Genomic DNA, 26296 nt, shown 5'->3' with positions numbered 1-26296 from the left:
GCGGTCGTCGGCTTTCCTTTCTCCGCGGGTTTCTTCCCCATGTCCGCGGCGGCGATGCGGAAGGGAAAGGGGTTCGGTGGGAGGGATGGCGGCAAACGGGGGAGCGAGGGGAGGAACTGTCGCTTGGCTTGCGGAGGAAGAAGATGGGAGAATGGGGCAAGAGACGGGTGAACCGTGCCGCTCCACTTTTCCCTGCTCTTAAGGGGGGACGCGGGGCAGGGGCGCGACACTTCAGAAAGTTACAGTTTTACCTTAACTGCAATAGCCCCACGACCCCACGACACAGAGTAATTGCGCATAGTGGACGTTGGATTGACTAGTCATCGTGGCAAACCGGCATGCGCAGCCCTCTCCTGCCATGTGTCCACGCACGGTTTGGGGGCCTAACCACGCGGCACATGTGTCTCAGGCCCGGGGGCTTATGTCGGGGAAAATATACAGGGGTATGCATTTTCCTCTGACTCGTGCATGGACAAGTCAATGTCAAGCCAGAGTACAAGAAACCAAGATTTCCAAAGGGCCAACATGCAGATCAAAGGGACCATGATCAAGCCAGAGAAGCAAGATACCATCAGGAGAAGGGCCTCCTTTGCCGGGAAGGTGAGCTCGGCAAGGGGCGAGGCCACCCCCGTAAGAAGATGACACACGGAGGCAAAACCACCTCACCAACTACTCCGCCACGACCCACGTCATCAATCAGTGCGGTGTCAAGCCGCAAAGTGACTAAGTGGCAGCCATTCGCCACATGCCAGCCTCTCCCTACAGGAAATACCTGCATATGACACCCGTCCTGCGATGTGTCAAGCGAGCAGGCGTGGAGCCGGCGAGATAGCCCGGCAAGCCTTGCCGGGCAACCAACGATGTGACGTTGAGTGGTGCATTTAATGCGCCCTGTCAGCCCACAGAGTTAGGTATGATAGCTCTGTTTGCTATTTTAATTATCAGTGCATAATGACTACTTTGCCATTGTGGTAACCCCTTGATCTATAAAAGGAGTCCCATGGCAACCGTAGAAAGGGTTAGAAGCTTGGATAACTCACACCCCCATACGCGCGTAGCCACTTCCGCCCTGAGGCAACCCCTGTCGGGCGAGTGTACTATGCTCCATCACCACCTTTCCACCATCAATCCACCAAAGCAAGAGTAGGGCTTTACGCCTCGCCGCGGCCCGAACCTCGGTAAAAATGCCTGCATGATCTCTGTCGTGCTGCCCCACACTCGTCTACTCTTTGTGCATCACGACGCCCCCCCGCGCCGAACCAGCAAGGGGCCTTCTGGTCCCATAGGTGTCGTGGTTTCCCATGACAATACCCCCGATACTACCCACAGATTCATCAAAATAAGTGAAAAACACATAGAAAACAAAATCTATCAAGAAGAGGACAGTCTGTAGCAATCTAGAACTTACGAATACTTCTGTCACTTCAAAAATTCTAAAAATTTAGGAAAATCTAAACAATTTGCATAGAAGTACTGTGTAAAAATATCAAGATTTTATCATGCTCCCGTAAAAATGTAAATTAAATTACTACAGCAAAAGTTTCTGTTTTTTCTGTTGCACACACCAAACAAGCAATCTAAACATTCACTACAAAAAAAAGACACATCCGTGACATTTTCGGCCGAACGAAATTTTTTCTGTCATACATATGACACTTCTATGACGATAATTGTGAAAAAACCCGGTATCATCATAGATGTGGTGGGCTCCTACTTCTATGACAAAAAATCATGACAGAAAATGGGCTTTTCGTCTTGGGCGGGCCGGAGACGCAGCTGCATGACATTCTTTGGGCCGTCCATGACAGAAAAAACCGTGGTAGAAGCGAGGGCGAGGAAAATTTAGAGCGAGGCGTTGGCTCTAACTGAACCCGAGCGAGGCGTTGGGCTCTAACTGAACCCGAGCGATTGCACTGCAGGCTACGCGTTACTGAACCCGAGCGATCGATCGATGGCTGTTAACTGAACCCGATCGAGCGATTCCTTCGCTACTGCTGCTAACTGAAGCCGATTGATGCTGCCTCTAGGATGAACAGTGAGTGTTGCGGGGGGGGGGGGGGGGGGTTGGATGAAAAGTGAGCGGTGGCGTTGCCTCTGGATGAACAGGACCCGGTGGTGTGGTGGAGGGCTGGATGAACAGTAGACGGTGGAGGGGTGCCCGTGGAGGGGTGGTTGAACAGGATCCCGTGGTGTGGAGGGCTGGATGAACAGTAGACAGTGGAGGGGTGCCCGTGGAGGGGTGGTTGAACAGTAGCCGGTGGAGTAGCGCGCGGTGGAGGCTGGATGAACAGGAGCCCGTGGAGGCTGGAGGAGGTCGACGGTAGCCCGTGGAGGCTGGAGGAGGTCGACGGTGGAGATGAACAGTATCCCATGGAGTCCCGTTTTGCGGTACGCCACACCCCTCCCGATGAACAGGACCCCCGTTTCGACCATAGGAGGTCCGTTTCGTCCGTTTTGTGGTACGCCACACCCCTCCTGATCAAAAGGACCCCCGTTTCGACCGTAGGAGGTCCGTTTCGTCCGTTTTGTGGTACGCCACACCCCTCCCGATCAATAGGACCCCGTTCCGAACGTAGGAGGTTTGTTTCCTCCGTTGTGCGGTACGCCAGGCCTCGTTTCCGTCGCCTGTTCCGTCCAAGCCCTCCCGATGAGCACGACCACGCATTCCGTTCTGACCCAGCCGGTTGGCTCCCATGCGTTCCGTTGCCTCCCGATGAACACGACGCATTCCGTTGCCTCCCCATGAACACGGCGCATTCCGTTGCCTCCCCATGAACACGACGATGCTGTTTCTCCGTTCCGACCCAGCCATGTACACGAGCCCTGGCCATACGTATGCGCGAGTAGGCGTTCGAGACCCCGCCCATATGTACACATACATGGCCGTATTTTCTTTCTTGCACCCTGGCCGCTGTACGTACATGTACATGCTACCTGCGCGCCTCTACTATGACACGTACGCGCCTCTACTACGACACGTGCGCACCTCTACATCCACAATATATATGTACGTACACGTTCGTGACCAGAATGACAACGCTACGTACGCTTCGACCAGGTGGGTCCCGACTGTCAGGCACTTCCTTGCCTGCGAAGATGTAGCTGGTGGGTCCCAACAGTCAGGGGGTGAATCGTTTTTTTGCTCGAACGCACTTCCTTGCGTGCGAAGATGTAGCTGGTGGGTCCCAGCAGTCAGCGGGAAACGTTTTTTTCGCGAAATACAGTGGCCCGTCCGGTGGGTCCCAGCTGTCAGGTGGAGGAATCATTATTTTCCACGTAATAAGGAGGCACTTCCTTGCTGCGGCCGTGGACCCAGCTGTCAGCCTCTCAACGTACAGTCCACGTCCGATGGAAGTCGTTCCTTGACCACGTTGACCACGCCGCGCCAAGAGCACCAGGGCAGTGGACGACGGCGAGGCCTAGGAAGGGGACGACGGGGAGCCGGGGAAGACGTGGCAGTGGAATCCCGCGCGGAGAGGAGTACGAGGGTTCACTAGTTCGGCTGCGGTGTGAGGTTGCGGTCGCCGCAGGGCCTGGCCAGCGGTGGGAATAGTAGGGGGCGGTGAGGCCTCCGCGGCAGCAGAGCCGGCCACGGGAGGCAGGAGCATGCGACACGACCGGCGCTGCTTTGGGCGGCTGGAGCAAGAAGACCAGAGGTTGAAGAAGCACTACGGCCATTGGATGGACATCGTACGGTCACTGGAGCTAGAATCGTTCATATTGACTAAAGTTGACAAAGGCCCCCATCCCAGTGAACTTAGTAGGCCCACAAGTCAGCCTCCCACCATGGTGGGTCCCAGCTAGCAGGGGGGTATTCTTTTTTTTTGTGCGTAATAAGGAGGCACTTCCTTGCGTGCGAAGATATAGCTGGTGGGTCCGAGCTGTCAACGGCGGTAACGTTTTTTCACGAAATACAGAGGCCCTTTCGGTGGGTCCCTGATGTCAGGTGGAGGAATCATTATTTTGCGCGTAATAAGGAGGCATTTCCTTGCGTGCGGCCGTGGACCCAGCTGTCGGCCTCTCCACGTACAGTCCACTTCGGATGCATGTCGGTCGTTGACCACGTTGACTAGGCCACACCGAGAGCACCAGGGCGGTGGACGACGGCGAGGCCTAGGAAGGGAACGACACGGAGGCAGGGAAGACTCGGCAGTTGTTTCCCACGCGGAGGGAAGTACGACTGTATGAGGGTTTAGTGGTTCGTCTGCCGTCGCCGAAGAATAATAGCAGGTGTCGGTGAGTAGAGGGATGGTAAGGCCAGCGATGGGAGTACGGTGGGGCGGTGAGGCCTGCGCCGCAGCAGAGCCGGCCTCGGGGAGGAGGGAGGAGGCAGTCCCGCCGGCGCTTGTTTGAGCGGCTGGAGCAGGAAGAGCAGAGATTGAAGAAGCACGACGGCCGTTGGATGGCCATCCAACAGTCACTGCGTGTGCGTCAACCTTTTTTTTAGGAAAGCCTCAAATCCGTGGAAAACAGCATACATCCCATCTGCCATTATTTCTAATAATTTACAGCCCATTTGCTAATTATTAAGGTTTTTTTTGGAGCCCATATTCTTTTTGTTAGCATTACAGCCCATATTGTGGCCACGATTAAAAAATTATACGAAATTTTGCATATTTCGGTGCGGTTCGAACTGTTTTTAATCCCGAAATTTCGACTCACATTCAAACTGATTTTAAAAATAAATGTATATCAATATAAAATCTAATAAATTCTCCACGCATAAATATTAATGTACTTTAAAATCTCGAAATGAAAAAAAAGATATTTGAAACTAATTGCCGGTTTGATGTGTTTTAAAAATGTACAGCCCATTTCTCATTACTGATGGGCCATTTTCTCGGTCAGCCGAATGAAAGCTCTCCTCGTCTTGAAAGATTTGCAGCCCAACAGGCCTGACAAAGCGACTTACTTGGCAAATCACAAAAAATTGGGCTGTGGTCGTGGACACAGCTGTCAGCCTGTCCACGTACAGTACTCTTCCGATGGAAGTCGTTCCTTGACCACGTTGACCACGCCGCGCAGAGAGCACCACGGCGGTGGATGACGGCAAGGCCTAGGAAGGGGACGACGCAGAGCCGGGGAAGACGCGGCAGTGGAAGCCCATGCGGAGAGGAGTACGAGGGTTCACTAGTTCGGCTGCGGTGTGAGGCTGCCGTCGCCGCAGGGCCTGGCCAGCGGTGGGAATAGTAGGTGAGGCCTCCGCGGCAGCACAGCCGGCCACGGGAGGCAGGAGCATGCGACACGACCGGCGCTGCTTTGGGCGGCTAGAGCAAGAAGACTAGAGGTTGAAGAAGCACTATGGCCGTTGGATGGACATCGTACGGTCATTGGAGCTAGAATCGTTCATATTGACTAAAGTTGACAAAGGCCCCCATCCCAGTGAACTTAGTAGGCCCACAAGTCAGCCTCCCACCATGGTGGGTCCCAGCTAGCAGTGGGAGTATTCATTTTTTGTGCGTAATAAGGAGGCACTTCCTTGCGTGCAAAGATATAGCTGGTGGGTCCGAGCTGTCAGCGGCGGTAATGTTTTTTCACGAAATACAGAGGCCCTTTTGGTGGGTCCCTGATGTCAGGTGGAGGAATCATTATTTTGCGCGTAATAAGGAGGCATTTCCTTGCGTGCGGCCGTGGACCCAGCTGTCGGCCTCTCCACATACAGTCCACTTCAGATGCATGTCGGTCGTTGACCACGTTGACCAGGCCGCGCCGAGAGCACCAGGGCGGTGGACGACGGCGAGGCCTAGGAAGGGAACGACACGGAGGCAGGGAAGACTCGGTAGTTGTTTCCCACGCGGAGGGGAGTACGACTGTAAGAGGGTTTATTGGTTCGTCTGCCGTCGCCGGAGAATAACAGCAGGTGTGGGTGAGTAGAGGGATGGCTAGGCCAGCGATGGGAGTACGGTGGGGCGGTGAGGCCTGCGCGGCAGCAGAGGCGGCCGCGGGGAGGAGGGAGCAGGCAGTCCCGCCGGCGCTTGTTTGAGCGGATGGAGCAGGAAGAGCAGAGATTGAAGAAGCACGACGGCCGTTGGATGGCCATCCAACAGTTACTGCTTGTGCGTCAACCTTTTTTTAGGAAAGCCTCAAATCTATGGAAAACAGCATACAGCCCATCTGCCATTATTTCTTGTAATTTACAACCCATTTGCTAATTATTAAGGTTTTTTTGGAGCCCATATTCTTTTTGTTAGCATTACAGCCCATATTGTGGCCACGGTTAAAAAAATATACGAAATTCTGCATATTTCGGTGCGGTCCGAACTGTTTTTAATCCCGAAATTTCGACTCACATTCAAACTGATTTTAAAAAAGAAATGTATATCAATATAAAATCCAACAAATTCTCCACGCATAAAAATTAATGTAATTTAAAATCTCGAAATGAAAAGAGCAACACTAGCAAGCAAGCGCGGAGGCTCCTGCCTATATAGTGGAGTAGTACTAGTTTTCTTTTGTCTACCGGAGCCGGCTTGACCTCGTCAATGACTGTCGAGAAGTCTTCATGCATGTGGCCCAGAGGCGCAGTTGTCGTCATTTTGATCTGAAGCGCCGGATTATAACATATAACACGAAAAAATGCCACATGACAAGAAATCATAACCTCACTGCCCAAAGGAGACAACATGAATCCCGACGGACAAACTAGACGAGGAACAAAGCTCAAATTAAAGATAAACTCGTAGAAAAGGGGTCCGTCGATAGATGTCCTAATTAACATAGCCGGCTTAACCTAGATGGCAGCCGAGTAGTCACTGTTCGTGCATGTGCCCCCAATGACTAGCCCAACTCAGTTGTCGCTGTTTAACCCTCGCAGTGATCCGAAGCACATGACACCTAATTTTGCGAGATGACAAGAAACCTTTTTTTAGATTTCTCACCAGAACTACAGCCATGTACAACACAACCTACACGATATGTAGACGATAGCCAATCCAGGCGTGTCTGCTGGAGTCTGGTCACATGCATGGACGAACTGATCTTCCGTGTCTTGCAGGGATCGTCCAGGCACCAACGTAGTACAACACTTCTCTAGTACTATCGCTCGTCTCCGTCTTCTATTAAGTCACCCGACATGCGGGGCCGGGGAGTGTGCCTATGGTCGGTTCTCAATTCCCATCCCACATGTGTGTGCAAACGCAATATGACGCGCGTTCCATTTGGAGAGCAGCGTGCCAGACGGACCGACCGTCTGGGGTGCGACGCGAACGCGACGGGCGTGCTGTATACTCCGTACATGTGTACCGCCGTTTTCTAGACGCTTTGCTCCATGGCGCCGGCGCAATCCATGGATACAAAATTAGTATACTGTATACTATTTAAAAGTCGAGGGCGGGGCTTTTCCTGCGCGGTAGGCAGGGCAGTTCCGCCTAGTCGGTTCGACAGAGACGCGAGAAGACGAGGGAGTAGGCTGCTGCAAACGTAGGCTGTGTGATTTGACAGCGAGTTACTGCTGGACAGGTGGGGCCCTGTGATTTGACTTGCCATTATCATTTTAATTGCGGCGCTACGACCGGTGTGAGTCTCCCGATTCCTGACCACCTCCATACAGGTGCCTCTCCCAATGCTCCACCATGTAGTAGAGGCTGGCTCTTGCATGAGAGCCCACTTCTCCACTTTTTCCTTGCCTCTCTTTACTCCACATATGCAAAAATGCCATGTAAAGCGCACTATTGTACTTACTTTTACTTGCTCCTACAGGTGCTTAAGCTTGCCACATAGGCATAAAGTCTGATGTGGCAAGTTAATCAAGAAGAGAGAGACTAGTTTGGTGACCCAAGGAAGAAACGGTGCTAAGCGCGTGTACCTAGGTGAAAAGACAATTTTGAGTCTATAGCTAATTAAATGAAGCAAACTTAGCAACACCATTTCATTGGAAGAGGTCACTCCTTGGCAAATGAAATAAATACTAGTACTCCCTGTGTCCCATAATATAAGAACGTTTTTGGCACTACACTAGTGTCAAAAACGTTCTTATATTATGGGACGGAGGGAGTACGAAGAAAGAGATAGAGAGGAGTAAAAAAAATTACACTTATAGCCAACCTTGTTGTAGTATGAGTGACTAAGTGATGACTATGTATGACATGCCAACATCAGATAGCCTAATGCACCGTGTTAAATCTCCAAGGGCGCGACCGTGCGAGCCACGCGGCGGTCGTGGTAGGCGCGACCATGATACGGGCTGCTGGCAGCCCTTGGATCTAAGATCAAACGATCGCATGCTAAGTTGCTGAAAATTTGCAGAATAACCCTCCAGGATAGGATATTCACCCATAGGTCTAGAATCACGCCATGCAACCAATCGATCTCAGATCCAAGGGCTCTCGGAAGCCCGTATCATGGGAGAATGGAAAGCCACTACCCTGCCGTTCGCACGATGGCAGTTCGCTCCTACTCGTCCCCGCACGTCCTTCAATACTACGGCGGTTCGCTCCTAGTCGTCCCGTCCATTCACATTACGGCAGTTCCACTAATCCTAACCCTCCTCCCAAATCCATGGCGTCCCAAATCTCCATGATCGGCGGTGAGTACAATGTTAGAACCATCACCGGCGATGAGTTCGACGTCATCTACACCCGTTCTTCCGCGGCGGTGAAAGGATACCTTTCTCGCTTCAGACGCATGTTCGAAGACTCAGATGATGAGTGGGTCGCTGGGCTAGATGTTGAGTACACCACCGTCCTGGGACGAGAGAATGATCTAAAGGACGAAGAGAGGAAGAAGCCCGCGGTGATCCAGGTTTGCGTGCATGACTTATGCTTGGTCTACCACATATGCCATGCCGACGTTGAGTGCCAGGATTTTAAGGACTTCCTCGAGAGCAACCTAGTCAAATTCGTTACTGTAGACTTTGGTAACGACAAAGAAGTCCTGCGTCGGATCGGCCTCGTTGTAGGCAACACCTTCGACCTCCAGAAGAATCGGCTGGTGTCCTCTCGTCAGCCTTCAATGCTGACCCTGGCAGGAGCCATGGTTCATCCTTCATACGATAAACTGGAGAAACCTCCATACACGTTTCATCGTCATGCATGGCAGCGGAATGTACTAGATATAGACCACATCCACTACGCTACAATGGATGGCTACCTTTGCTTCAATATCTACAAGGGTTGGATGAAGAGCAACAGCCAAGTGTGCGGTTCAAGCAAAGAAGTATCGGCCAAGAGGAAGAGGGACAAGGACGAAGTCAAGGACGTGGACGAGGACTCCGAGTAAGGTGGCAGTGTTGTTGCTCATGGTGGTTCTAATGCAGTGTCTACCGGAATAGTTGCAAAGTTTAATTTCAGGTGTGCTTAATTTAATTTGAGGGGTGTGTTGTGCTGAGCCCCCAGCAGAACTATGTTATGTTTCTTATCGTTACTTTAACTCTTCAGGACGTACATACTAGTATTTCTTACATTTCATCTTTTAGTTGGTATAGGACTACCACTCGTTTCTTCACATTATATACGTACAATATATATGGCCAACATCATATAGCCAGCAGTTTAGTTGTCAAAAATTTCAGGGTGCTTAGTTTTGTCAAAGAATTCCAGGATGCTTAGAGGGTGCTTGGATCCAAGGGACTTATTTTAGTCTGACTAAAAATAGTCTCTTTAAGAGGCTAAAGTTCCAAGCACCCCTAACTAAAGAGGGGCTAAAACTAGTCTTGAGACTACAATTTTTTAGTCAGGGGTACCCCTACTAAAATGTGGATTAGTCCTCTCTCTACTCATTTAACTCCTCTCCTTTAACACAGGCGAGTTCTGGATTGGAGGGTTTGGAGGATAATAAATGCTCATTAACTTGATTTTAGCCTTTTTAGTATTTGGATCCAAGCATGGGTGAGGCTAGCATGTTTTAGTCCCACTACTTTTAGTCATGGGATTAAAACTGAAGGAAATATGCCTTACAGGCAATAATAAAGTTAATATTTATTTCCTTATATCATGATAAATGTTTATTATTCATGCTAGAATTTTATTAACCGGAAACATGATACATGTGTGAATACATAGACAAACAGAGTGTCACTAGTATGCCTCTACTTGACTAGCTCGTTGATCAAAGATGGTTATGTTTCCTAGCCATAGACATGAGTTGTCATTTGATTAACGGGATCATATCATTAGGAGAATGATGTGATTGACTTGACCCATTCCGTTAGCTTAGCACTCGATCGTTTAGTATGTTGCTATTTCTTTCTTCATGACTTATACATGTTCCTATGACTATGAGATTATGCAACTCCCGTTTACCGGAGGAACACTTTGTGTGCTACCAAACGTCACAACGTAACTGGGTGATTATAAAGGTGCTCTACCGGTGTCTCCAAAGGTACTTGTTGGGTTGGCGTATTTCGAGATTAGGATTTGTCACTCCGATTGTCGGAGAGGTATCTCTGGGCCCTCTCGGTAATGCACATCACTTAAGCCTTGCAAGCATTGCAACTAATGAGTTTGTTGTGAGATGATGTATTACGGAACGAGTAAAGAGACTTGCCGGTAACGAGATTGAACTAGGTATTAAGATACCGACGATCGAATCTCGGGCAAGTAACATACCGATGACAAAGGGAACAACGTATGTTGTTATGCGGTTTGACCGATAAAGATCTTCGTAGAATATGTGGGAGCCAATATGGGAATCCAGGTCCCGCTATTGGTTATTGACCGGAGACGTGTCTCGGTCATGTCTACATAGTTCTCGAACCCATAGGGTCCGCACGCTTAACGTTACGATGACAGTTTTATTATGAGTTTATGAGTTTTGATGTACCGAAGGAGTTCGGAGTCCCGGATGAGATCGGGGATCTGACGAGGAGTCTCGAAATGGTCGAGACGTAAAGATCGATATATTGGACGACTATATTCGGACATCGGAAAGGTTCCGAGTGATTCGGGTATTTTTCGGAGTACCGGAGAGTTACGGGAATTCGTATTGGGCCTTAATGGGCCATACGGGAAAGAAGAGAAAGGCCCCAAAGGGTGGCCGCACCCCTCCCCATGGACTAGTCTGAATTGGACTAGGGAGGGGGGGCGCCCCCTTCCTTCCTTCTCCTTCTCCCTTCCCTTCTCTTACTCCAACAAGGAAAGGAGGAGTCCTACTCCCGGTGGGAGTGGGACACCCCCTTGGCGGCGCCCTCCTCCTAGGCCGGCCGCCTCCCCCCTTGCTCCTTTATATACGGGGGCAGGGGGGCACCCCATAGACACAACAATTGATCTATTGATCTCTTAGTCATGTGCGGTGCCCCCCTCCACCATATTACACCTCGATAATATCGTAGCGGTGCTTAGGCAAAGCCCTGCGTCGGTAGAACATCATCATCGTCACCATGCCGTCGTCCTGACGAAACTCTCCCTCAACACTCTGCTGGATCAGAGTTCGAGGGACGTCATCGAGCTGAACGTGTGCTGAACTCGGAGGTGTCGTACGTTCGGTACTTGATCGGTCAGATCGTGAAGACGTACGACTACATCAACCGCGTTGTGTTAATGCTTCCGCTTTCGGTCTACGAGGGTACGTGGACAACACTCTCCCCTCTCGTTGCTATGCATCACCATGATCTTGCGTGTTCGTAGGAAATTTTTTGAAATTACTACGTTCCCCAACAGTGGTATCAGAGCCTGGTTTTATGCGTTGATGTTATGCACGAGTAGAACACAAGTGAGTTGTGGGTGATATAAGTCATACTGCTTACCAGCATGTCATACTTTGGTTCAGCGGTATTGTGAGATGAAGCGGCCCGGACCAACATTACGCGTACGCTTACGCGAGACCGGTTTCACCGTTGCGAGCACTCGTTGCTTAAAGGTGACTGGCGGGTGTCTGTCTCTGTCATTTTAGTTGAACCGAGTGTGGCTACGCCCGGTCCTTGCGAAGGTTAAAACAGCACCAACTTGACAAACTATCGTTGTGGTTTTGATGCGTAAGTAAGAACGGTTCTTACTAAGCCCAGTAGCAGCCACGTAAAACTTGCAACAACAAAGTAGAGGACGTCTAACTTGTTTTTGCAGGGCATGTTGTGATGTGATATGGTCAAAGCATGATGCTAAATTTATTGTATGAGATGATCATGTTTTGTAACCGAGTTATCGGCAACGGGTAGGAGCCATATGGTTGTCGCTTTATTGTATGCAATGCAATCGCCCTATAATGCTTTACTTTATCACTAAGCGGTAGCGATAGTCGTAGAAGCATAAGATTGGCGAGACGACAACGATGCTACGATGGAGATCAAGGTGTCACGCCGGTGACGATGGTGATCATGACGGTGCTTCGGAGATGGAGATCACAAGCACAAGATGATGATGGCCATATCATATCACTTATATTGATTGCATACGATGTTTATCTTTTATGCATCTTATCTTGCTTTGATTGATGGTAGCATTATAAGATGATCCCTCACTAAATTATCAAAGTATAAGTGTTCTCCCTGAGTATGCACCGTTGCGAAAGTTCTTCGTGCTGAGACACCACGTGATGATCGGGTGTGATAGGCTCTACGTTCAAATACAACGGGTGCAAAACAGTTGCACACGCGGAATACTCAGCTTAAACTTGACGAGCCTAGCATATAACAGATATGGCCTCGGAACACGGAGACCGAAAGGTCGAGCATGAATCATATAGTAGATATGATCAACATAGTGATGTTCACCGTTGAAACTACTCCATCTCACGTGATGATCGGACATGGTTTAGTTGATATGGATCACGTGATCACTTAGAGGATTAGAGGGATGTCTATCTAAGTGGGAGTTCTTAAGTAATATGATTAATTGAACTTAAATTTATCATGAACTTAGTCCTCATAGTATTTTGCAAATTATGTTGTAGATCAATAGCTCGCGTTGTTGCTTCCCTGTGTTTATTTTTTATATGTTCCTAGAGAAAAATTATGTTGAAAGATGTTAGTAGCAAAGATGCGGATTGGATCCGTGATCTGAGGATTATCCTCATTGCTGCACAGAAGAATTATGTCCTTGATGCACTGCTAGGTGACAGACCTATTGCAGGAGCAGATGCAGACGTTATGAATGTTTGGCTAGCTCAATATGATGACTACTTGATAGTTTAGTGCACCATGCTTAACGGCTTAGAATCAGGACTTCAAAGACGTTTTGAACGTCATGGACCATATGAGATGTTCTAGGAAGTTGAAGTTAATATTTCAAGCAAATACCCGAGTTGAGAGATATGAAGTCTCCAACAAGTTCTATAGCTAAAAGATGGAGGAGAATAGCTCAAGCAGTGAGCATGTGCTCAGATTGTCTGGGTACTACAATCGCTTGAATCAAGTGGGAGTTAATCTTCCAGATAAAATAGTGATTGACAGAATTCTCTAGTCACCATCACCAAGTTAGTAGAACTTTGTGATGAACTATAGTATGCAAGGGATGACGAAAGTAATTGCCGAGCTCTTCGTGATGCTGAAATCGACGAAGGTAGAAATCAAGAAAAACATCAAGTGTTGATGGTTGACGAGACCACTAGTTTCAAGAAAAGGGCAAAGGGAAGAAGGGGAACTTCAAGAAGAACGGCAAGCAAGTTGCTGCTCAAGTGAAGAAGCCCAAGTCTGTACCTAAACCTGAGACTAAGTGCTTCTACTGCAAAGGAACTGGTCACTGGAAACGGAACTGCCCCAAGTATTTGGTGGATAAGAAAGATGGCAAAGTGAACAAAGGTATATTGGATATACATGTTATTGATGTGTACTTACTAGTGTTTATAGCAACCCCTCAGTATTTGATACTGGTTCAGTTGCTAAAGAGTATTAACTCGAAACGGGAGTTGCATGAACATAAACTAGTTAAGGATGAAGTGACGATGTGTATTGGAAGTGGTTCCATGATTGATATGATCATCATCGCACACTCCCTATACTTTCGGGATTAGTGTTGAACCTAAATAAGTGTTATTTGGTGTTTGCGTTGAGCATGAATATGATTTGATCATGTTTGTTGCAATATGGTTATTCATTTAAATTAGAGAATAATTGTTGTTCTGTTTACATGAATAAAACCTTCTATGGTCCTACACCCAATAAAATGGTTTGTTGGATCTCAATCGTAGTGATACACATATTCATAATATTGAAGCCAAAAGATGCAAAGTTAATAATGATAGTGCAACTTATTTGTGGCACTGCCGTTTAGGTCATATTGGTGTAAAGCGCATGAAGAAACTCCATACTGATGGGATTTTGGAATCACTTGATTATGAATCACTTGATGCTTGCGAACCGTGCCTCATGGGCAAGATGACTAAAACGCCGTTCTCCGGAACTATGGAGAGAGCAACAGATTTGTTGGAAATCATACATACAGATGTATGTGGTTCGATGAATATTGAGGCTCGTAGCAGGTATCATTATTTTCTGACCTTCACAGATGATTTGAGCAGATATGGGTATATCTACTTAATGAAACAGAAGTCTGAAACATTTGAAAAGTTCATATAATTTCAGAGTGAAGTGGAAAATCATTGTAACAAGAAAATAAAGTTTCTACGATCTGATCATGGAGAAGAGTATTTGAGTTACGAGTTTGACCTTCAGTTAAAACAATATGAAATAGTTTCACTACTCACGCCACCTGGAACACCACAGCGTAATGGTGTGTCCGAACGTCATAACAGTACTTTATTAAGATACGGTACAATCTATGATGTCTCTTACCGATTTACCACTATAATTTTGGGGTTATGCGTTAGAGACAGCTGCATTCACGTTAAATAGGGTACCATCTAAATCCGTTGAGACGACATCTTATGAACTGTGGTTTGGCAAGAAGCCAAAGTTGTCGTTTCTTAAAGTTTGGGGTTGCGATGCTTATGTGAAAAAGTTTCATCCTGATAAGCTCAAACCCAAATCGGAGAAATGTGTCTTCATAGGATACCCAAAGGAGACAGTTGGGTACACCTTCTATCACAGATCCGAAGGCAAGACATTCGTTGCTAAGAATGGATCCTTTCTAGAGAAGGAGTTTCTCTCGAAAGAAGTGAGTGGGAGGAAAGTAGAGCTTGATGAGGTAATTGTACCTGCTCCCTTATTGGAAAGTAGTTCATCACTGAAATCAGTTCCAGTAATGCTTACACCAATTAGTGAGGAAGTTAATGATGATGATCATGAAGCTTCGGATTAATTTACTACCGAACCTCGTAGGTCAACCAGAGTGAGATCCGCACCAGAGTGGTACGGTAATTCAGTTCTGGAGGTCATGTTACTTGACCATGACAAACCTGCGAACTATGAGGAAGCGATGATGAGCCCAGATTCCGCGAAATGGCTTGAGGCCATGAAATCTGAGATGGGATCCATGTATGAGAACAAAGTATGGACTTTGATTGACTTGCCCAAATGATCCGCAAGCCATAGAAAATAAATGGATCTTCAAGAGGAAGACGGACGCTGATAGTAGTGTTACTATCTACAAAGCTAGACTTGTCGGAAAAAGGTTTTTGACAAAGTACAAGGTGTTGACTACGATGAGATTTTCTCACTCGCAGCGATGCTTAAGTCTGTCCGAATCATGTTAGCAATTGCCGCATTTTATGAAATCTGGCAAATGGATAAACAAAACTGCATTCCTTAATGGATTTATTAAAGAAGAGTTGTATATGATGCAACTAGAAGGTTTTGTCAATCCTAAAGGTGCAAACAAAATATGCAAGCTCCAGTGATCCATCTATGGATTGGTGCAAGCATCTCCGAGTAGGAATATACGCTTTGATAAGTTGATCAAAGGATATAGTTTTATACAGACTTGCGGTGAAGCCTGTATTTACAAGAAAGTGAGTGGGAGCACTACAGCATTTCTGATAAGTATATGTGAATGACATATTGTTGATCGGAAATAATGTAGAATTATTCTGCAAAGCATAAAGGAGTATTTGAAAGAAGTTTTTCAAAGAAAGACCTCGGTGAAGCTGCTTACATATTGAGCATCAAGATCTATAGAGATAGATCAAGACGCTTGATAAGTTTTTTCAATGAGTACATACCTTAACAAGATTTTGAAGTGGTTCAAAATGGAACAGTCAAAGAAAGAGTTTCTTGCCTGTATTACAAGGTGTGAAATTGAGTAAGACTCAAAACCCGACCACGGCAGAAGATAGAAAGAGAATGAAAATCATTCCCTATGCCTCGGCCATAGGTTCTATAAAGTATGCCATGCTGTGTACCAGATCTATTGTATACCCTACACTGATTTTGGCAAGGGAGTACAATAGTGATCTAGGAGTAGATCACTGGACAGCGGTCAAAATTATCCTTAGTGGAATCAGGATATGTTTCTCGATTATGGAAGTGACAAAAGGTTCGTCATAAAGGGTTACGTCGATGCAAGTTTTGACACTAATCTAGATGACTCTAAGTCTCAGTCTAGATACATATTGAAAGTGGGAGCAATTAGCTAGAGTAGCTCCGTGCAGAGCATTGTAGACATAGAAATTTGCAAAATACTTACGGATCTGAATGTGACAGACCCGTTGACTAAAATTATCTCACAAGCAAAACATGATCACACCTTAGTACTCTTTGGGTGTTAATCACATAGCGATGTGAACTAGATTATTGACTCTAGTAAACCCTTTGGGTGTTGGTCACATGACGATGTGAACTATGGGTGTTAATCACATGGTGATGTGAACTATTGATGTTAAATCACATGGCGATGTGAACTAGATTATTCACTCTAGTGCAAGTGGGAGACTGAAGGAAATATGCCCTAGAGGCAATAATAAAGTTATTATTTAATTCCTTATATCATGATAAATGTTTATTATTCATGCTAGAATTGTATTAACCGGAAACATGATACATGTGTGAATACATAGACAAACAGAGTGTCACTAGTATGCCTCTACTTGACTAGCTCGTTGATCAAAGATGGTTATGTTTCCTAGCCATAGACATGAATTGTCATTTGATTAATGGGATTATATCATTAGGAGAATGATGTGATTGACTTGACCCATTCCGTTAGCTTAGCACTCGATCGTTTAGTATGTTGCTATTGCTTTCTTCATGACTTATACATGTTCCTATGACTATGAGATTATGCAACTCCCGTTTACCGGAGGAACACTTTGTCTGCTACCAAACGTCACAACGTAACTGGGTGATTATAAAGGTGCTCTACGGGTGTCTCCGAAGGTACTTGTTGGGTTGGCATATTTTGAGATTAGGATTTGTCACTCCGATTGTCGGAGAGGTATCTCTGGGCCCTCTCGGTAATGCACATCACTTAAGCCTTGCAAGCATTGCAACTAATGAGTTTGTTGTGAGATGATGTATTACGAAACGAGTAAAGAGACTTGCCAGTAACGAGATTGAACTAGGTATTAAGATACCGACGATCGAATCTCGGGCAAGTAACATACCGATGACAAAGGGAACAACGTATGTTGTTATGCGGTTTGACCGATAAAGATCTTCGTAGAATAGTGGGAGCCAATATGGGCATCCAGGTCTCGCTATTGGTTATTGACCGGAGACGTGTCTCGGTCATGTCTACATAGTTCTCGAACCCGTAGGGTCCGCACGCTTAACGTTACGATGACAGTTTTATTATGAGTTTATGAGTTTTGATGTACCGAAGGAGTTCGGAGGCCCGGATGAGATCGGGGACATCACGAGGAGTCTCGAAATGGTCGAGACATAAAGATCGATATATTGGACGACTATATTCGGACATCGGAAAGGTTCCGAGTGATTCGGGTATTTTTCGGAGTACCGGAGAGTTGCGGGAATTCGTATTGGGCCTTAATGAGCCATACGGGAAAGAAGAGAAAGGCCCCAAAGGGTGGCCGCACCCTTCCCCATGGACTAGTCCGAATTGGACTAGGGAGGGGGGGCACCCCCTTCCTTCCTTCTCCTTCTCCCTTCCCTTCTCCTACTCCAACAAGGAAAGGAGGAGTCCTACTCCCGGTGGGAGTAGGACTCCCCCCTTGGCGCACCCTCCTCCTAGGCCGGCCGCCTCCCCCTTGCTCCTTTATATACGGGGGCAGGGGGCACCCCATCGACACAACAATTGATCTATTGATCTCTTAGCCGTGTGCGGTGCCCCCTCCACCATATTACACCTCGATAATATCGTAGCGGTGCTTAGGCGAAGCCCTGCGTCGGTAGAACATCATCATCGTCACCACGCCGTCGTGCTGACGAAACTCTCCCTCAACACTCGGCTGGATCGGAGTTCGAGGGACGTCATCGAGCTGAACGTGTGCTGAACTCCGAGGTGCCGTACGTTCGGTACTTGATCAGTCGGATCGTGAAGACGTACGACTACATCAACCGCGTTGTGTTAACGCTTCCGCTTTCGGTCTACGAGGGTACGTGGACAACACTCTCCCCTCTCGTTTCTATGCATCACCATGATCTTGCGTGTTCATAGGAATTTTTTTAAAATTACTACGTTCCCCAACAAAAACGTATCCAAGCACCCTCTTAGTTTTATTTGAGGGGTGGGTTGTGCTGGACACCATTATTGTGACTAGTCTTTTTAATAGTACTATATGCATAATTTGGCGACGAGCGCTCTCTATATGTACCACCTTTTTTTAATTTCAAGTTTTGCTCCATGGCGCAATCCATCGATACTACTGCTGTACAAAAGTATACATTTTTTAAAAGGCTAGAGGGCGGGGCAGTCTAGCTTGGTCGGTTTCACGAGAGGCGAGGGACTTTGTGATTTGACGGCTCATTACTGCTGGAAGGCGGGGCCTTGTGATTTGACTGCTCGTATAAATGCGCCGATGACCTGATCGAGGAGGAGCAAAGAACCGTGCGGTATACTCAAGTTTTCCACTGGAGTAGTACTGCGACGGAGGAGCACGAAACACGGTAGCCCAGTGCCATATGGCGATAAAAAATGATCTAATTTGCTAGTCATCTCATTGTTAGCATTGTTCTATTCATTCCCTCAAAAAAACATTGTTCTATTCATGCCTCGCAGAGACCGTGACACGTGCGGCGAAACACCCGAAGCAAAAGATGAAACGCAGGAGCAAAAGAAGAAGGAAGATTATCACCCCAAATGATCTAATTCGCCGCGGAGTCGTAACTGCTTCTTCATCGCCTCCACGACCTCCATCTCCTTGCGCGTCTCCTCCGCCATCTTCTTCATTCTGTCCATGATGCAGGATTTCTCGACGCGAGCCTTCATCATCTGTTCCACGGCCGCATTACGTACCTTGACAGCAGCCGGGTGCTCGATGCGGAGCTTCTCCAACTCCTCCTTCTGTTCCATGACGAGGGCCTGCAGCATCTTCATCGAGGAACTACTATTCTCATGCAGCTTCTTCCAGCCGGCGTTCTTCTCCTTCAACAGGTCGATCTCGTGGCAGAGCTTCGCCTTGTCCTCCTGAAGTCGCAGGATTTCACCGGTCGCCTTCTTCTCCGAGGCAATGCTCTTCTTCAGCAGCATCACCAAGCCGGCGGTCAACTCCCCCTGCTGATTGAGCTCAGCGGGCATGTCGTCGAGGTTCTCCTTCAGCAACTCCATCAAGCCTTGGATGAACTCCTTCTGCTTATTGAGCTGATCGGGCATGCCATCGAGGGATAACGACTCGAGCTCCGTCGGCTCGGCATGTTCGCCTCCGTGGCTAGGGCGCTCCTGGGAGCCATGGCTTGCCCGTGAGAGATCTTTCGAGGACTCTACGTGGCGGCGAGCCCTCTCTTTTTTTCCGCAGCTTGGTTGCCGCTCCCTTGTTATGATTAGTTCTTGACCTAGAGCTCTGCTCACCGGCCATGACAACGACGGACGAAGAAGAAGCACTTATGAGGAGGAAAGGTAGAGTAATTTTCGGTTAGGTAGTTCCCCTTTTTATAACCTAAGTACTAGCACTAGTACTAATACCTGCATAGTGGGAACACGTTCAGGTTTGGTACGTACTAGTAGGTGTGAGCAGGCTTTTGAATGTGATGGGAACAAGGTAAAGATTAATTGATGGTTTTGGTTTCGAGGCCCCAAACGGCTCCTGATGAGTTTAGCGGAACATAAATTTCAAGTACTACACTGCTCAAATGCGTAAATATTATGTTACTGTCAAAAATTGGCACAATATATGAAGGAGACCAATGGAAGTACTACTAGCAACCCACGATTTAACTACTCGCATGCGCGCAGTGGAGTAATAATGTCCTTCTTCCGCCCTCACGTCCACTCAATTTGCATGCGCTGTATTAATTGACCATCAATGAAGTGAACGACTTTACACGCGTCAAATTATCACATGGGGTGGATCTTGGTACAAAATTGCATCCGCCCGTGTACCCGCATGTGCGTGCGAGGGAATGAGTGCGTGCGTGGCGTGCGTGCACATCTTCGCTTCTTGCATGTACCGCCAGTACGGCTCAGGGAGGATGAGTACATTCTTCTGGAACTAGCAGCACGTCAGTGTGATCAATCCATGCAAGGAGGTCGCGACAACGCCTCCACATGTGCCACGTGGCTTCATGAACTGTAAGAGAGACACTGTGTAGCGTGCCATTGGTATTCTAATTTACGTGTTTTGCACATACTCAAAGTACTAGTAAGGTACACGTGCATTGCACGCATAAGATTTTGCAACCAAATTATGAATAAATACCACACTATAGCATGTAAGCTCTGAGTCATATATGCCTTATGTAGCGCTTCGTTTAATTCTTATAGTTCATCTCATTCAAAATCAATTAGGTTTTATGAAAAAGCTAAGAACACGGGAATAGGAAAAACATGGGATTATAGTGGAATGTCGTCTTGAATCCTACAGGATTGTACGAGTGTCTGATTGTGCATAGAAAAAACGCAGAATTCTTTCAAAGAGGTTTGAGTGGATGGGATGTTTCCTATGAAATCTAGTGCAAATGAATCATATGGAAAAATTCCTATGGTTTACAATCCTACGAATCAAACAACCAAGATAGGAAAAATTCCTAATGATTAGAATCCTCCAAAATTCCTTTGAGAATCCTTTGAATCAAAGAAGCCCTTAATCTATTTTATGATTCATGGAATTGTGCGTTGTAAAGCATAAAGTAAAAACAAATAATGGCAATTCAACTAAAAAAAGTTTGGGCAGTTATGATACGGAAGATTCTAGAACAAAAGAGAACCACTCTTGTTTTGAGGTTTGTGAATTATGCTTAAGTTCAACCATGGAGTCTGCTAGATTGTACATGTGGCAAAATCCGGTGGGGGGCTAGAAGATGGTGCGAGGGGCTGAGTGGAGGGAGACTATGAAGGAATGCACAAGTGCGAGATCGATATTTAGAGAGAGGGGGTGAACACGTCCGCTGTTGCGCGCAGTGGCGGAGCCATGAAAAATAAATGAGCTAGGGGGCCAAGCATTGCTAATCCTTTACGAGGAGGGTCAATTCATGAACTTAAACCATTTTTAGCAGCAATTTTCTAATTATCACATTCATATTAGCCTCGATATATAGTGATGTTAGGGGGGAGGGGGGCAGGGCCCTTACTGCCCCCTGTCTTCGCCATTGTGCACGCGTCTGAGAGATGAAGCGGAAGGCATGGATGATGAGAGGGGGACGTTCGATATATAATTAATGTGGGTGTATTAGCTATATATGTTAATCCTATATAGAGAGGTATAGATTGATCGATGTGGACGTGGGAAAGAGGGTGATACCTCACTGGATATATCGATTGATCGGTTTGTGTGGAAAACTATGAAAGACCTAGCTATATACACACATACATAGAGGAAAACAAAATCTACTTAGTGAAGAAAGCAAACAAGCATACACGAGAATACCAACCCCACACTATTGCTCCCCGGCAACAATGCCAAAAGGAGCTTGATAATCCCCAAGTGCAAGGAATCATCATAGCAATTTCCAAAGGTGGAAGTGATGAGTATGGAGTGTCGAACCCACAAGGAGCTAAAGGTAAGATCAATATTCTCTCAAGTCCTATCTGCCACTGATACGACTCTACGTACACCGAACGTTTGCTTCCATCTAGAAACGAGAAATAAAACTACGTTGTGGGTATGAAGAGGATAACCTTGCATGATATCGGAGAACTATAATATAAAAGTAAGTGTTGTTAACGTAAAGTTATAATATATTACTATATATCATAAATAGCGAGTGTGGAATAATGATGGGTTAGGGTGCGGAGTTATCCTAGGAAATTGTTAACAAGATCGGTAGTCGTCATTACAATTTCATATGAAGGAGAGGCATAAGCTAACATACTTTCTCTTCTTGGATCATATGCACTTATGATTAAAACTCTAGTAAGCATCCGCAACTACTAAAGATCATTAAGGTAAAACCCAACCATAGCATTAAAGTATCAAGTCCCCTTTATCCCATACGCAACAACCCCCTTACTCGAGTTTAAGCTTCTGTCACTCTAGCAACCCATTATAAGCGAATCATGAATGTATTGCAACATCCTATAGTGGGAATCCTTCACGTGTGTGCGGCACGAAAGGAACCATAGGACAGAACCAAAATAGAACATACAACTCAAACCAATCTAGATCATCAATCAACCCAAAAGACACAAATCTACTCAAAACATCATTGGATCATAATATGTGGCATAAAGCACCATGTTCAAGTAGGGGATTACAGCGGGGTGTGGGAGAGTGGACCGCGTAAAAGAGATGAGGATGGTGATGTTGATGAAGATGATCACGGCGGCGATGGTTCCCCTGGTGGCACCGCGACGCCACCAAAAGAGAGGGGGAGAGAGTCTCCCCCTTGTGCTTCCTCCTCATGGCCTCCCCCCTAGATGGGGAGAGGTTCTCGCTTTGGTCATTGGCCTCCATGGTGATGATGGCCCCCTCCAGTATCCTCGTCCATGGCCTCCGGGGATGATGGCCCCCTCCGGCAGGGTGCCGGAGAGGGCCTAGATTGATTTCTCATGGCTACAGAGGCTTGCGGCGGCGGAACTCCCGATCTAGGTTTATTTCTGAGGTTTTTGGGATTTATAGGAGGTGTTGTCATCGGGGACAGGTCAAGGGGATCCATGACGCGATGACAAGGTAGGGGCGCGCCCTAAGGGTGGGGGCACCCCTCACCCTTGTGGTTACCCCGGGACTCCTCTCTGGTATCTTTTTGCTCCAGTATTTTTTTATATTTTTCAAAAATATTCTTCATAAATTTTCAGCCCTTTCCGAGAACTTTTATTTCTTCACAAAAAGACACCACGGTAGTTCTGCTGAAAACAACATCAGTCTGGGTTAGTTCTAATCAAATCATACCAAAACCATATAAAATTGTTATAAACATGGCATTAATAGTTAATAAATTATAGGTACGTCGGAGACATATCAGACGCCTCTGAGTCACCGCTCCAAGTCACCGCCTCACTCTGTTTCCTCTGTCGTGCACCGTGATAAGTCGCCGGCCGCCTTCGCTGTACCTCGGCTTCACTCCTCCTCAAGTTGCCATACGCCCGGCCGCCTCCACCATGGCTCGCTGCAGCCGTGGCTCGCCTCGCCTCGAGCCACTGTACGTCGAGCCGCCATGCTGTCGTGAGCTGCCGTTTTGTTGACCCGTCTTCACCATGGCTCGCCTCGCCGGCTTGCCGCCTCGCCGTTGGAGTACTGAGTAATGTTGATGGTTCTTCTGAAGAGTCGTGGAATGGCTGTGTTAACAACGACTACTGAGTACTTTCGCAGGTTATCAAGTTTGCCTCACCAAACAACTACTAGAGCTGAACTGACCCTGATTGCAGCTGGGTTGAACAATGGGTGCACCGGGCAGGCCCTCGTACATAAATATATTTTGAACCATCAGTGAGTAAAGGTTGGAACTGTAACCCGCGGCGGATTTCCCCTGGTCTCAATAATATCACCCGGGAGATTGTGCTTACGCTTGACAAATACAGAGTGAAAAACATTGTTGTGATACAGCTTGGTTTCCGCGATTTTTTTGAAGATCATTTAGCGGAAGCACCTCTTAATAGACATGTCCAAAATATCAATCTTACTGGTGGCAGCTTCCTAGGAGTTTCTCATGATGGGGAAAGTATTTCAGACATTACCAATGACATCCAGGCAGGAGGTTTAAACATGCTCTTTGCACTAAGTGAGAATGGGATTCATGCTGGAGCTGATGAGCTACATGCCAAGTACCAGAAGAGAAAACAAAAAGTGTCGATTATTGGTCTCTCAAACACTGTTGATACTGACATACTACTGATGGACAAGACATTTGGATTTGATATCGCAGTGGAGGTGGCACAAAGAGCCATCAAATTAGCATATATTGAGGCACATTCTGAATTTCATGGCATCAGATAAGTGAAGCTGATGGGAAGAAGCGGTGGATTTATCACAATGCATGCTTCCTTGTCAAGCGAGCAAGTTGACATTTGCCTGGTATCCGAGGTGTCGTTCAATTTATGTGGTGTACTATTCATGGACAAAATGGAGTTCTTCGGCACCTTGCACTTGATAGAGACTAAGGGGTTTGTTCTCATGTTTACACTGGATGGACTGCAACATTGTCAGGTTATCCACGGATGCTACATACGGATAATCTATTGTCTAAACAAATCAGGTGAAATCCATCCAGTCGATTTTTATTGATACATTTTTTTCTTTAAAGAACAATTACTCTGACTTGCGATGTTTTATATGCAGGACAATTATTCCCTGCAAGAGCGATCGTCATGCCACAGAGATAAAGCTGGCACCCAATATTATGATGCACATCCGATCATACCGCATTGTTCAACAAATGTGTGTGCAAGCCGCCGCCTCTGTGGCCCAATCTACATCAACACGACGCGGCCGACTCATCCGTCCGCACGACTTGCGACGACGCGGCTGACTCACCCGTTCCCACGATTTTACAAAGCCGTGTCCGCTCACACATCTGCGCCGTCTTGTAATGACGAGGTTGACTCCTCCATATACAAAAAACAAATCAGAGCCATGACTGTTCACACAAGCTGCTTAATGAGTGCACGTGAGTCACCGCTCCTGCAGCTCAGTATATTCCAACAACTCTGGAGCAATATTATCAGCCTCCAACGGATGGCTCAATGGACAGGCAAACAAGTCGCCGCCATTGCAGTTTGATTCACTTTAAAAACCAGCGAGGATGAAAATATGGCCGGGTTACTGATACAGTTCATACGGGATCATTTATAACCCACTGCGGTGAACCTCAACCCTCTGTGGATTCACATCGTGTTATCAATGTCAAGGACAATGAGTGTTGCGAAGATCATCAACTCACTACTTTGCCTCCAACTTCAACACATCCCAGCATTCCGCTGTTCAATTATATGACGATTTATATTACAGTCAAGTATGGAGAATCTCAAGTTAACTCATCGAGTCATCTTAAGACTCGGGGGCTACACAGACATGACTCGGCATAATTGGCCTTTGTCATAAATTCAAGAACCCTGATCATTAAAGGGAAGACACCCGGTCCTGGATACTACTGCCACATTGGTGAAAATTTAAAGGTCGTAAGAAAATTTCCGGCTTAAATAGAAAGATTCCGGTTTAAAATCTGGCTCAAGGGAAATTTGGCTCTCGCAAAGTTTTGATCTCTCAATATCCGGCTCAACATCTGGTTCAGGAGGAGGTCATCTCTCACAAGTTCGAGTTCTCAGAAAAATTAAAGGTTTCCAAAGAGAACTTGCTGCCATGATGCACGGTTCAAACATGGGTATCCTACCTTATGGGCTTATCATATTATGATCAACTTAACAAAGCCGGCATCCCTGAAATTCGGGGCCTCTGTCGTTTCATCTCTGTGCATATGAGTCTTTGTTATTTGATCGTAAGGTCACTTGTGGGCTTCCAACCCACCGGGTTTAGCTTTCATACCCTCTTGACCGGCCTGAGTTGCCACATTATGAGTTACACGTGCATGTTTGCAACTTGCTACTCCACAAGGTGACCCGCCAAACTCTTAACAGTCAATCTTTTTTAAGACCCTGAACTTGTTAAGGTTAAAACGGCGGCTTGTGTCACTTGAGAGCCGGTTTATAGTGAGCTCAATGGCTATCCGGCCTTAAAAGCACAAGGCTTGTGAGCCAACTTTTTCGGCCGTGTCTTGAAAGCCGGCCTAACAAATATTTGAGATTTTTTGTATATCTCTCTTTTGGGTTTTTGGATGTTTTTATCTTAAGTTTTTGCTTTTGGGCAAATTTTGACTACCCGGGTCATGAAACTACGGGTTATGTTACTCATATTTAAATATCTCAGGTTGTCACCCGCCCTGGTTTTGACTTTAAGTCGCCAATATAATTTTGGCTATAAGCCGCCATTATAATCTTTTCAATGATTGTTTATGACCATGATTCTCTGGGTTGTAACCTACCCTCGA

At 46.7% G+C, this 26296-nt stretch overlaps 1 pseudogene; it reads left to right on the top strand.

Moving 5' to 3' along the window:
- Window positions 1–468: 468 nt before the first annotated feature.
- On the top strand, window positions 469–24547 carry LOC109747183 (ATP-dependent 6-phosphofructokinase 5, chloroplastic-like; annotated as a pseudogene).
- Window positions 24548–26296: the final 1749 nt, after the last annotated feature.

The sequence above is a fragment of the Aegilops tauschii genome, chromosome 1, assembly GCF_002575655.3.
Source record: "Aegilops tauschii subsp. strangulata cultivar AL8/78 chromosome 1, Aet v6.0, whole genome shotgun sequence".
Taxonomy (NCBI): domain Eukaryota; kingdom Viridiplantae; phylum Streptophyta; class Magnoliopsida; order Poales; family Poaceae; genus Aegilops; species Aegilops tauschii.
This window is presented reverse-complemented; position numbering and strand designations above follow the sequence as displayed.